Below are 14,899 nucleotides of genomic sequence, written 5' to 3' on the forward strand. Positions count from 1 at the left end.
GCCTGCTTACCTCAGAGCCACAGGCTGCTTCCAACTCCCACGTGGAGCCGACTAGGCCGCTGGAAACTCAAAGTATTGGACCCTCGAAAACGATTCCCTCAGATGGGTCCGGAGCCGCTGAGCAGGCATCGGCTTCTGAGGGTGTTTTCAGACCTACACAGTTATATGTGAAAACGACTTCAGCTTCAAAGACAAAGACTAAAGCATCTCTATAGACAAAGAAACAAGTACAACATTCCCCTGGACACAGGCCTCCTTGCCTAAAAACAGATGCTTAAAATGGCCGAAGACCTAATTACTTTGATCAGGGGTTCCCATCCCCCTTCTGATAAGAGACCTAGGCAAGAGGCAGAATATGAATCTTCAGATCAGGTTTCCATTTCCTCTGATTCCTCTTCTGAACAGGAATACTCTCTTCCTCCCTATGAGGATTCTGATGCTGAAGAATCTATCCCTTCAGCCTCTCCTCCTGAGGATTATTCTTTTGGTGAGACCCTGCATACTATGAGGGAGCATTTCCATTGGGAGAGCCAAGATTACTCAGAATCTAAGAAAAGGCTCAGAGATTTTATTTTACTACCTTAGCACAGGCCCCTTGCTATTCCTCCTGTTTTAGACATTGTAGATGATGTATTTATAGAGTCCAGTCTCACTCGTGACTCTTTACCACCAGCTCCTGTTAAGCCAGACAGATACTACAGGGTTCCAGAGTCGCATAAATTTCTTTATAAAAACCCTGCAGCTGACCCAGAAACTATATCTCAGGGTCGCAAAGGGGTCAAGGCATCCACTACAAAAAAAACTATCCCCTTTGATAGGGATTCAAGGGCCCTGGACAGATGGGAGAAAAAGATTTACACGTCTGCTACCTTGGCTGTTATGGCCTTAAATTGTCAGTTTCATATGTTTAAGTATCAGCAATATTTTATGTCTCTACTTAAACAGAAAATGTTGACAAATTCTGAGTGTACAGAAAACAAAGAAATGCAGGATTTATTGCATGCAGCTGAACAATTGGGAAAGCATACTTTGCAATGTGGTTTTGATTCTCTGGAGGCCACCTGCAGGGCTGCTGTTACAGGTTCTGTCATTAGGAGGCATGCTTGGTTAAAGGAACAGAATCTGCTTGATCATGTTAAAGCTAAATTATTAGATTCTCCATTACAGCATGATACCTTGTTTGGTGTTAAAGCAGAAGAGGTGTTGAAGAAAGTGCAGGACAAAGCTAAATCTATGCAAACAGTCGAGGATTTCTTACAGGTACAACCTCTCCGATTTAGCAGGAACTGGCCTGCAAAGAATTGGTCCTTTCCAGTGTAGGACATGCCACAAAGAGGCAGATACAGACGCCCCAGGGGCAGATCCTAAAAGCGGAGAAGATAAATCACAGCCATACAGGAAACAGTCTCAATGACTTTCCCCTGCCATCACCAAGCACTTATCTTTTGGCAGCTCCTTTAGGGGGAAAACTAGCACTTTTTTCACAAAATTGGCATATAATCACCCAAGACAAATGGGTCCTGAATATAGTGTCACAAGGCTACAGGTTCCATTTTCACACCCTGCCAAGGGCAAACGGAATGCCAGACCTGCCACACAATCAATAGGCAGAAGCACAAAAACAAGTTTCATCCCTCATGGACATGAGGGCCATTCAGCGTGTACTGCAGCAAGGGCAGGGACTAGGATTTTACTCAAGACTGTTCTTGGTGCCCAGAAAGGACAATGCCTGGAGACCAATACTGGACCTGTCGATTCTAAACACATTTCTGGATATTCCAAAATTCAAAATGTTGACTCTGCAGCAGCTTCTGCCCATGCCGGGCAAGAAGGCATGGCTTGTGACTTTAGACCTAAAAGAGGCATACCTGCATGTCCCAATCAGACACTCATGCAGAAGATAACTCAGATTTATAGCTGGCTCAATGCACTACCAATTGTCTGCACTGCCCTTTGGCTTATCTACTGCACCCAGGGTCTTCACAAAATGCCTGGCACCAGTAATTGCATTTTGCAGACAAAGAGGAATACAAATATATCCTTACTTGGACAACTGTCTTATTCAAGCAGAGAACAAGGACATTCTACAACAGCATCTGGCATTTGTAAAAAGATTGCTAACATGCCTGGGGTACACAGTAAACGAAAATAAATCAAAACTAGTGCCCTCACAAGAGATAATATTCCTGGGTGCAAGCTTAAATACAGCTGCCCAGATGGCTTATCTTATGCCAGACAAACAAAGACAATTGACTACTTATTTCGAAATGTTGGCAACAAAGACCCAGTTAGCTGCAAGAAAAATTCTGCAGGCATTGGGCTTCATGGCATCCTGCATTCTGCTAATTCCATATGCCAAACTGCATATGAGGAAACTACAATGGTATCTAAAAAGTGTTTGGACTCAACATTGCCACAACCTGGAAACAATAATTACCCTTATTCCCTGCCTGCAACAGAAGTTTCGATGGTGGGCAAAGGCCTGTCACCACAACAAGGGGCAGCCTTTCACTTGGGTCTATATTATATCCTCGAACGCTTAAAAAAGTGAACGCTGGTTGATCTAACTTATTTTTGCGAAACTGCAAAATATCGAAGCAGCAGAAACTCAAATTTTTTCCTAGGGAAAGAATTTGGTTGTCTGTTTCTGTTGCTTCGGTATTTTTAGTGTTATGGTGGAAAGTTACCGGTCGGATTCAGGTAAGTGTGTGATTGTGTGGATGTGAGTGTTAGGGTGATTTAGGTAAGTTAGGGTTAGGGCTCGGGTTAAGTGTGTGTGTGATTGAGTGGACATGAGGGTTAGGGCGGATTTAAGTGAGTTAGGGTTAGGGAGCGGGTGAGGTGAGTGTGCGATAGTGACGGACCTTAGGGTTAGAGTTTGGGTTAAGTAAGTGGGTAGTTAGTGGTGTGTGCATAGTTTAGTGTAGGGTTAGGTATCAGATTTTAGGTGTAAGTGTGTGGATTTCTGTTTGTTTGGTGTGCTTGTGTTGTGTGTATGTGTTTTGGATCAGCCATTTTTTTCCCTGTGAAAAAAATTGCTGATCTGACAGTTTAAGATTGTAAGCTTTCGCTTAAATTAGGTCGATCAATCAGCGTTCGCTTTTTTAAGCGTTCGATGATATAATATAAACCCTTTCACTTTACCCACAGCCAGGCAGACATTAACAACAGATGCATCAGATTATACCTGGGGGGCACATATGGCAGGAAGATGTATTCAGGACAAATGGCCCGCAAGCCAAATGCATCTACATATCAATCAAAAAGAGATGCTGGCTGTTCAAAATGCCCTGACAGCCTTCAAGGATCTACTTCATCCAGGACAACCATTGATAGACGGACAATGCTACAGTCATGTGGTACATAAACAAGCAGGGAGACGCACATTCCTACCCCGTCTGCAGACTAGCCATGACTTTGTGGGACACAGCATTGACTTACCAAGTACATCTGCAAGCACAATACCTGCCAGGAAAGATAAATTCTCTGGCAGACGAACTAAGCAGAAATCTAATGAATCCCCATGAGTGGAAATTGGATCCACAAGTCTTCAGCATGATAACAAGGAAATAGGGATGCCCGGACATAGATCTATTTGCCTCTCCTCACAACTGCCAACTACAGAGATTCTGCACAAGGACGTACTCAAGCAAGCATGGAAAGTGGATGCCCTGTCTTTCAGCTGGAAAAACTTGACAGTATATGCCTTTCCCCCACTGCCTCTCCTTCCCAAGGTACTCCTAAAGGTCAGACAAGAGAAGCCAAAAATGATACTGATTACCCCAGACTGGCCACGCCAGCACTGGTACCCAATCCTAAAGAACTTGTCTCAATGCCCAGCCTGGACATTACCTCAAATTACTCACTTATTGACGCAACAAAACAGTCAGATCCTGCACAGCCAACTCAGGACCTTAAATCTGGCAGCATGGCGGGTAATGTGACCATTCAAAACATGCCTCTCTCTAAAACAGTGATGGATGTTATTTTGGAGGCCAGGAGGCCTAGCACCAGAAAATCTTATGCAGAAAAATGGAAGAGATTCTGTGCTTGGAACAAGGCACAAGAAATTGACACAATTCTACCAGATATTCCTCAGATTTTGCAATATTTAACTGAGATGTTGGACAAAGGACTATCCTTTTCATCAATTAAAATTCATGCCTCTGCCATTGCGGCTCATTACAATACAGAACCGTCTATTTTTTCTCATCCATTACTAAGGCAGTACCTCAGAGGGGCCAAAAACATAAGACCTCCAAGGAGAGCACCATTACCAGCATGGGACCTAAATTATGTATTGGAAAAACTCACACTGCCTCCTTTTGAGCCAGCCTCTACAGCTGATATAAAATTCTTATCCTGGAAAACAGCTCTGCTCCTAGCAATATCTTCTGCAAGACGAGTCTCAGAGTTACAGGCACTCATGGCTGTGGAACCTTTTATCATTTTCCATCAGGACATGATTTCTCTGAGGACAAACCCCACATTTATGCCTAAGGTAGTGTCCAGTGTGGCCCTGAATCAAACCATTCATTTGCCTACCTTTTATCCAAACTCACAGAATAAGGGTGAGAGACTTCTGCATTCTCTGGACATTCACAGGCAGCTATGCTTCTACTTGGACAGAACCAAAGCTTTCAGAAAGACTGAACAACTTCTAGTGGCATATGCTGCAGGATCGCAAGGAAAGACTGTCTCAGAGCAGACTATTTCAAAATAGATAGGCCACTGTATTCGTTTCTGCTTTTCACAACATGGCAAATTAGTGCCTAAGGGCATTAGGCCACATTCAACCAGAGCAGCAGCCACTTCAGCAACCTTCCTCAGAGGAGTTCCAACCAAAGACATCTTAGAGGCTGCAACTTGGAGTTCAGTGCACACTTTTACAAAGCACTATCACTTACCTCCCTACTCTAAATCCAGAGCATGCTTTGCCACTGCAGTTCTGCAGGGCCTCATAGCCTCTCCTAATCCTATTTAGCCCCAGCCGCCCAACCTTAGCTTTGGGATTCTACCCAATTGTAATGACTGCAACAGTGAAACACGATGAACATAGTACAGTTGTGTACCTACCATAAGTGTAGATGTTAGAGTGTATTCACTGTTGCAGTCCAGGTTACCCACCCACCATCCCCCTTTCCTTTGCTGGGGCTTATCTGTACTTCTCTATTCTATACAACCTATGTGGTGTATTTGCTTGTAGATGATGGTAGAGTTTGACTTTACTGCATGCATGTTTATTGGCATAAATTAGCCTACCCTTTTGGGGGCACCTGACATCTGGGGCAAGAAAAACTGAAGAAAATGGCGTCGGCTGCATCTTTTATACCCCTGATGCACTGACATCAGGGAGGAGGCGACAGCAACTGACGCCAGATCAGGACTTTGGAATTCAGGTCAACTGCGGGTAGCCTGCCAGCAGGATAACCCAATTGTAATGACTGCAACAGTGAATACACTCGAACATCTACATTTATGGTAGGTACACAACTGTACTTTTTTTGCATCCTGAGATTTTCCTCTTTTCTGCAACAGTTTCTTCCTTCTGTTGTATAGTTTGTTTATGGCACGGGACCACCAGATTGGGTTCCTTTTTTTGGAGGAGACCGTCTTGGTTCTGTTTGGAATGACATGATTCATGCGCAAGTGGATGTGCTCATACAGTGCCTTAGTGTAGGATTCAGCGGTCGAACTTTCCTTTCCCGTCTGCATGGGTGTCCTGAAGTTTGTCACTTTTGACTTGAGTAGCATGAAGTTGGCTTTGGAGAAGTTTTTTATGGAAGTTCCCTACTGGGGGGGTGGGGGTGGGATGTGGACGTCAAGGGTGATTAGCTTATGGTCAGACCTGACCAACGAGGGTGTGACCACTTTTGTGGAGTATCGATCTCACATGTTGGTAATGATCAGGTCGGGAATATTGGAGCCCTTGGTAGGACTACGGATTAGTTACTGGTCCAGGGCGTTGGAATTTATGAATTCCAAAAACTGTTGGGCAAAGGTGTTGGTGCCCGAGTAGTTTTCCCAATTAATGGCAGGGTAGTTGAAATCACCCAGTATTAGGGTGTTTGGTTGCATCTTAATATTATCTAGTATGTTTAGAAAGGTGTATTGAGAATCTTGGGGCATGGTGGGGGATCTGTAGCAAGCTACAATTTGGATTGCAGTCTTGCCTAGTGTTAGTTGCACCTGCAGAATTTCAGATGCATTGTGTTGGGCAACTAGCCTGGAGGTGTGAATATCCTTGGTGAATATGGACACTCCTCTGCCTTTAGTGCTTCGGTCCTGGTTTGGTGGCCGAAAAGTGTGGTAAGAGTTGTAGCCTGGTATTGCTCTTTCTTGTATTTTTATTGCCGGGGTGCTGTCTGGAGCCTTGAACCAGTCTCAGTTACTGCACAGATATCGATGTTCTCCATTTTTAGGAGTGCCTCAAGAGAGTGCATTTTGATGTTTAGACTTCTAGCATTACCTTCAGATTTTGCATGCTTATGTCTGTTACGGTGGTGGTTTTGTCCTTTGAGCCTTGCACTATAGGGGTGGCAAGAGCCTTAGCCAGTAAGCTGAATCCCAGGGGCGACAGGTGCAGACCATCTCTGGTAAAGCATTGTGGTTTGTCAATGATGTCGTCCCAGGCAGACAAATACTGGATCCCCTTTGAATAACACCAGAAACAGTCAATTGTTGAAGTCATTTTTGTCCTTATACTGTGGTATCATTCTGAGCGAAGGCAGGATACTGCTCAAGATTAGGATCATACCTGCCTGGGCCACATGAATCGAGAGCTCTTCCATGTCTCTTTTCATGTAGTCCAGGGAGGTACGTCTCAAGTCATTCACTCCCAACATGGACAATGACAGAGTCGTATTTGTACTTGTTGTGGAGTGACTTGAGTGCATGCATTATGCGGTGGATCCTGGCACCTGACAGGCAGCTGACAGTAATTTTCTCCTTGTTCAGCCTGGTGAGTGGGATGTCAGTGTGCCTGACTATAGAGTCACCTATGACTAAAGCGTTGGGTACATTGTCTTGCCTTAGGGGCTGCTGTTTGGCACACTGGTGTTTTGAGCCATGTCTCCCTTCAGCTGTGATTGGTGTCTGTTTGCATTTCAGCTTTGGGGGTCCTTGTTGCTTGGGCAGGTTAATGTTAAGGGCCTCTGCATAAGTGGGTTTAGTGTTACTATGTGTGGATGTTGGTGATGTGAGTTTTGAAGGGCTATGTGTTGCTTGAGGTGTAGTACAGGTGTTAACCTTCTCCTCTTGACTGTCTAGCACAATCTTGGCTGGAGAGAGCTTTGCTTCCAGTTTGGCTATGTAAGTGCATCTCTCGCAGTTTGTAGTGTTGGGTGGTAGGAGGAGAGTGTTGTCTGTGTACATGAGGCAATTGCATTGCCCCAGTATGCCCAGATTCACCAGTTGGACAGGAGAAATCACCGGAAGCTGACCCTTGGACATGCCTGGTTCGGTGTTTCTTTTGTAAAGTACAAGAGCTGTTTTCCCTTACCTTGGCAAGGTACTTTGTAATTATAGGCTGTTTAGTGCCTACGGTTATTTTCTACTTATTAACAAGAACTGATTTCAGTTTAAGGCTTCCTAGTGCTTTTCAGCAAGTTTTAGAGCAAGTGCTAGTCACAGGGATTCAGATTTTAGTGCTACTACTGAGAAACCAGCTAGTTCTAAGGGAAAATTTGAAGAGCACACTTTCTGGCACCAGGAATAGTTTCAACTGTTAGTCTAATAAGCTAATAAAAGTGCAGGAAAGCAGAGAACTAGCAGATCTAAGGGAAAAAAATTGAAGAGCACCGCTCAGAACCTTACAAAAATCCTGGATACAGTGGATCTGTATCTGGGCTAGACTAGTTCAAAAGGAAAGGTAGGAAACAGTGTTTTTTTTTTGTATTTTTTTTTTTGTTTAGTAGAAAGTGAAGAGGCAGAATATGATGAGAAAATTCAATATGCAGAAGCTAAAGGGGTGGGCCTTTGCTAAGTTCTCACTATTAACAGTAGAATGAGCTGATGTAATGTGACTGGGGGGGGGGTGTGTCCAATATCAACTTTATACCAGAGGTGGGCAACTCGAAGCCACCAAGACATAGAACAAGGTGGGTGGGTGGGAAAAACAGTTGTACGGATGACAGAGATATTAAATCAAAAGTGCAGACGAAAAATGAGAATAAACTCTTATCTTTTCTGAATATCACAGCAGGCAGTAAGTCAGTCTGTCAGCACAGCTTGAGTAACAGGTATATCTATAGGCACAGAAAGCAGAAACAGACCTATTATCCAGACAATACAGTTTCAGGAATGCCCTGCCCAGATGAAACCAGTTCTGTTCACTTTCTCTCACTAAGTAAGCTGATAGTCCTCTAGAAAAATGATTTCACTACAAACTGAGGTCAACACTAACAGATATTAGCTCTATCTCAACAGAAAGGGACAATAGATGTTAGATGGTGTTACTATTAGTTTATGATAATCTGTTTAAATGTTGTATATTTGTTGATTACTTGCTGTGCTGTTTATGTAATGTATTTTCTAAAGTCTTTTTCTCCCTAGAAAAAAAAATCATGGTTCATTACATAATGCTGCTATTAATTAAAGACACTGTTTAAATGTTGTTTATTTGTTGATTACTTCTGTGGTTCTGTTTACAATGTTCTTTATGTAATGTTGGAATTTTTCCGGAGCTTTTCACCCCAGGCCTCTGCTGAAAAAGGGGTAATCTTCTGCCCATTCGAACTGTACTGTTAAACAAACGCAGTAAAAAATAATAAATAAGCAAGCTTTGCTATTGATTGGTCCTCATTCACCCCTTATGTGAGAGCTGGTTGCAGAGCTGTCATGTACACAGCCATTGGGGTTTTCTCTTTTTTGGCTAGACCTAACCCTAGCCCTGAGGATGATGAGATCATTCGTATCACAGCAGGGGCATCCTATGTATGTTGCTTGGTGGGTGTCTATTTAGATACCATTGTGGGAAGGTCTGCCAACACTATATTCTGTCTCTATATCTGTATGCATACGTGTGTGTGTGTATGTGTCCTCGCCCATGTGTGTATAAAGGACTGTTGCCACAAGTACAAATTGTTAGGGGATATGATCAGCAAATGCTTATCTTCAGTGTATTACTGGCGTTTAGAAAGCAATGTTGATATTACATTGTTGGGCAGAACTGACAAGCTTTAGCTGCAGTGTATGAAGACCTTTTTTCTTTTCAACTCCAAGCAATTTTTTTTTTTTTTTTAAATGTTTTCATTTTAAAGTTGAAGGCAGAGCCAGATCAGGGGGTGGGAATGGACACGCCCTCTAAGCACTAAAAACAGTAAAACTAAAGTTAACTTTGAGAGGGCAGGTCTTTGAGGGAAGGCTGGACGCATCTAAACCAGGATAAGGATCACTGAGTTCTGAGTACAAAACAGATTAATGTTATGTGCCATATTCCTGACATAGAAGGTTAGGAGGGGTCTCTATAACAGCTCTACAAGATATTATGGAATAATAATTATTATTATTTTGTTTGAGAAGCTCTTCTCCATAAAGAAAGTGAATTGCCTGTGTGATTATTTCTGCTGAAAGCTTGAAGGGCTAGAATGAATTGTACTTTTCTAGGTGCAAACTGTTTTTGTAAAAGCAATATGAAAATGCATATGAAAGCAGTAACCTGAACTTTGAATGTTTCTGTAGTCAGTATTTTGACTGTTTGCTTCCTGGAAGAATTATTCTCATGCTGTGTATATCCTGCAATTGCGTTCCTTTAACTGAAGAGAAGCATGGTTTATTTTGTCTCTGTAACTAAGCAACATTTTAAAATCTGTGCATCTAGATTTCAGACTGTTTTTCTACTTCATGGTGTACAAAGTTGCTGCATTAGTGTCTTTCTCCAGGCAGCAGAATAAGGTTTTCTGTGAAACTAGACTGAGGTTCTTTGCTGCCTTTGCTCTGCCTGAAAAGTTTGCTCGTAATCTTTCTCCACCCACTAAAGCACTACTGCTGATCTTGTTTATGGAGGTAATTAGAAACTGTGGAAAATGAGGCCTACTTTTTCAAGTCTCTGGATGCTTTGACATCTCTGACAATGTATGTAAAAGTAATTCAGCTTTAGATGATACCCTGTGTTAGTACAGAAATTTGTCCTGAAGGGAATTCTCTTAGCAGTAAAAAAAAAAAATTGGTTACTGTAAACAATGGTACAAACTGTGCCCATATGGGTATCCATGTTGGGAACAGGATTGTAGTTGGAGAGAGTTGCCTCTTTGTGTATTGCAATTGCCTCTGCTGGTGTCCAGAAATAGGAAAGTTACTTGATGCTTGTAAAAGCTGTGATTACATTCCAAGATGGTGTCTTGGATCAACACATAATGAACCTACAGCAACAACTCTGTATTCTAGTAAATCAACAAGCCACATTGCAGGGAGTTCTGAAAAATGACACCCACTGAAGCTCTGGTCAGCGGATGATATTGAGACCTAAATAGTGATGTTTAGAAGATTTGTGATAAGGGGAAGACTGGCCACATTTAAAGTGGATCAAGATTCTGCCTCCTGACCAGAGTGGGAACTTCCTGAAAACCTAAATAGACTGGGAAGATGGCGATGCACATATTTATGAAAAAAAATGAATGCATCACCAGGACAGACTTTTAAACCTCACAACTGTACATTCATTATGGTTAGAACCTGATGCAAGTGCTGCAAGGAAATTTTTATACACACTGTCTGTAGATAAGTTTAAAAGAACACTTTTGAAAAACTTAAAAAATGGATATGTTTAGAGTGACATTAAATCTTTTGAAATGCTGTTTGTTTCAGTAGTATGGTTGTTAATGGAATTAACAAACTGTAAATCTGACTTGCATTTACCAAGGACTGCTTGCACACGCATCATCTAAGATTTTGTGTTTGGTTGCAAGCAAGGCAGAAAGCATTACTTTCTGAAAAGGTTTGTTTTAAATGTTCTATGCAAGGATACATTTCTAAGCATTGCACAATCAGTGGTACTAGTGTTGCACCTACAAAGCTAGTCACGTTAGCCCACAGGCTATTAGAGTTTGGATTTGAAAGAGTCCTTCAGTGCTGCTTTCTTACTTGCTACAAGAATCATTGAAATGGACTTTTGTCATTGTGTTATTACCAATTTTGTTAAATATGCTATCCTTGTGAAAGGAAAACGTTGAATGCTTGTAAATACTTTATCCCATGCATGGGTCCCCTTAAGTTACCTATGGTATGACCCAGTTCTCATTACAGGTAACATAATTATCAACCATGGGATGGGTAAATGGAATAGGTTATTTCAAGCACAAAAAAGGAGACTGACTAGGCTTAAAATGGCCCGCAAAGGCAGCTAGCCTAGTACTTGCCTATGAACTTATAAATCTTTATCAGACTCTGAAAGTAGGATTACATTAGTTTAAACATTTTATGTGCTGGTAAGCAGTTGAGTATGGAAACAAAAGAAAGTAACGTGTAATCCAAGTATTAATGCAAACATTTAGGCAAAGTGTTGTATTTAGTAGTTTTAGCAGCTAACATTACACATAAAGTGATAATCGCTTAAGACTTTCTCTAATTCACAGAACTTTGGAGAATGTGAGTACATGTTGGGAGTGGAAGGCATGCAGCCTGATATGTTGTCAGTGATGCATAGATCCAGCAAAGAAAATGATATTAGAGACTTCTAAAAGAACAAAAAATTTTGATCTGGGTTGGATAGTTTAGATGAACCCAACCCTGAGCCCTACCAATAGACTCTCACATTGGTAAGATAAAAGAAATTAGTTAAGAAACTGAAAGGAGTGATACCGTGGTTAGAAGCACCCTTTGAAAAATATTTTTTTGAAACTAGGAGAGAGGCAGATTAATCTGTTATTAAAGATAGAGAAAAGGGAACTAGAACACAGTTATCAGCTTCTCTTTATGTTAAGTCTGAGCAGCAAGTTATATAGAAAAAGAAGCAGAACTCAAACAAAGAACAGAACAAATAAAAGTACTGAAGTAGGTACAGGGAAACTGACACTGCATATGGCAAGAAGAAAATTGCTTTTGGGAATTACCATTTTGAGAGGGTGAGCTGGATGAAGGCAAGAAAGTTGCCCCTGTCTTTGTATGGGAAAAGAGGCTTACACTCTTCTACCTCACATCAGGGTTATGTATGAAAGTAATCTTGACCTAGCTGACCTACATGTTATATAAGTTTTAAGAAGGCGCACTGGGAAATCACTGCATTAGGTAGAGCTAGAGAGAATATAACCAGAGAATAAATGAAGTCCCACTCTGTAATCATATTTTGAACTATGAATTGACTTGATGTCCAAGGTGACTAAAGAAAGGGAACAAATACTGAGCCAGCTACTGGTGACTAGAGTTTTAGAACACCAGTAATGCAGATGGCACATACTCATCTGTAGGTGAAAACCCAAGATGTGACCAAGACAATGGCTAGGATTTTATCCAGAGTTTACTGAGCTAGTGTTAGGAAGGAACTAGAAAGCATTTTCACAGTGTGCCCAGAATGTCAGAAGATGGTTTCTAACCCAAGTTTTAAGGGACCACGTAGTGCTTTAACTGTAGTAAAAATCACATTTGAGCAAATAGCTGTGATCATTATTGGACCACACTGGATTCTGGGCAAGGGTCAACAGTGTATACAAATGATGCCTCAGGAAATTTTGCTGCATAATCATGCATGTCCCTTACAAATACTTAATGCCAAGTCTATAGCTTATTTTTCCAGAGAAGGAATTCCCCAAGGAGTACTGTTGACAAGGGCAACCTGTGCAGGTCCAGAGTAAAGCATGACCTCTGTCAAATCTTGAAGATAAAGAAACTAAGGGCATTCGGGTAGCATTTGCAAACAGTGAGCTACTTGAACTATCTAAATATCCACACCAGTTGATCCCTCGTCTTCTGTTTACCTTAGGGTACCCCAAGCTTTAGCTGTGTTTACTTCGTTTAACCTGCTGTACAGCTATTATCATCAAAGCTTGCAACATATAGGAAAGGATAAACACCTCCCGTAATATGTGATTGAGCATTTTGCAGAGCTACAAAAGAGAGAGAATAATTTCTGTAGTAAAAATGTATGGAAAGGGCACTATAAAATGCACGTCTTAGTGCAGAGCAGGGAAATTGTATTTATGTTGGGGACCACTGCTTAGAATGTGTTCCTCGCAAAGTGGCAGGGGCCATTTCAAATTACAGAAAACATAAGTGAAGTAAATTGTAAAGTGAAACAACATAGAGAAAGGAAACCAGAACAAGTATATTGCAATTTCTTCTGAAGCTTTGAAAATAAACTATGGTACCTAATAGAAATTATGTTTGTAGAAGAAGTTATGGCCCCCACTACTTGAAGCTAGGATAGGTGAAACACCATCAGTATCCCAGAAACAAGGAGTTAAGGAGTTTGTACTGAGGAATAGGGATATATTTTCAGAGTTGCCTGACATGACCAAGTTTATCTAGTGTAGGATGAAAATTGTGCCTGGTGAAAAGGTAAGTATAAAAATACCGGATGCCAGAATGCTAACAACTGGTAGTTAAGAAAGAGGTACAAAAAATGTAAAAACTTGGTCATAGTGGAATAACCCCTTAGTACTGGTACCCAAATCTGGTGGATCTCTTAGATTTTGCAACAACTTCAGAAAACTAAACAGCATTTCCAAATTTGACTTGTATCCCTTGTGCCAATGTGATGAACTAGTGGAAATGTTATGCGAGGCTACATTTCTCTGTACTTTGGACCTAGCTAAAGCTCTTGACAAATTATTCTAGTCTCTGAATTAAAAAAAAAAAAAAAACAGCATTTTCCATGTCAGGAGGTGTATTCCACAAGATACATGGCATTATAACTCCATCAAGTGCCAGAGATGCTAGAGTGGCTCATGTACAATGTATTGTGATCCCATACAGAAATAGCAGCAGGATGTCTGGATGATGTGGTCATTTTCTCTGAGGATGACGAAAGCTTCTTAAGGTGTTGGCTGGTTTGGACTCCCTTCAACAAGCTTGACTAACAGTGCAAGTCCAACTACATGCAAGATGGCTACGGTGGAAGCCTGTTGTTTGGCCTAAATGCAATAGGCAGGTAAATAGTAAAACCTCAGACTGAAAAAGTAGATGCAGTACACAGCTGGCTTAGACCCACTACAGAAACAATTAATGAGCTTGTTAACACATGATGTGAAGTTGTCCTGTCTCGCCTTCATTCTTTACTGATGGGTTCGGAACCGAGCCTCGGTTCCGAGTTGGCCATTTACTAATGTTCGAGGTCTTTAGCTAGCTCATGGCTCACTCCCTATCCCGTGATACTGCAGAGTATTCCCCAGATCTTGTTTGCCGCTGAAACGGATCGAGCATCTAATTCTAGCTCTGGCTAAGTCATATTGCTTTTTTTCTATTTACGACTTAAAAATTTTAATTATTTCTATATTTTATAATTCTTTAGTAGTTTCCCTTCCCGTACGTGTGTTTATAAGGCTTCTTTCTTTAGAGATATAATGTTTGTTGTTTCTTGTTAGGCCTCAATTACCCTATCTCTATTTTTATGATAGAGTGTGCTTTATATATATATATATATATATATATATATATATATATATATATGTGTGTGTGTATATATATATATATATATATATATATATATATATGTGTGTGTGTGTGTGTGTGTGTATATATATTATTATTATTATTATTATTAGGTAGCTTTTTCATAATAGAGTAGTCAACAATCTTTAGGTAATTATTAGGACTTTTTACCTGTTGTCAGCCTGGGGTTAAGTTTTGTGTGTGTGTTTAATTTAGATGTTGAGCCCATTTTAGTTAGAGGGCTGTTTTTTCTTGTATTACATTGTTATTAGCATGTATTTTTTACCAGAGTGTTAATTTTCCTTGTTTCAACAAG

At 41.0% G+C, this 14,899-nt stretch overlaps 1 protein-coding gene across 1 annotated transcript in view; it reads left to right on the forward strand.

Annotated features, from left to right (window-relative positions):
* MBTD1 (mbt domain containing 1) overlaps positions 1-14,899 on the forward strand; it is a gene marked incomplete in the record, with an annotated part of 2,241,711 nt that overhangs the window by 1,620,923 nt on the left and 605,889 nt on the right.

The sequence above is a fragment of the Protopterus annectens genome, chromosome 10.part0 (assembly GCF_019279795.1).
Source record: "Protopterus annectens isolate FY-2018-M chromosome 10.part0, PAN1.0, whole genome shotgun sequence".
NCBI classification, from domain to species: Eukaryota; Metazoa; Chordata; order Ceratodontiformes; family Protopteridae; genus Protopterus; species Protopterus annectens.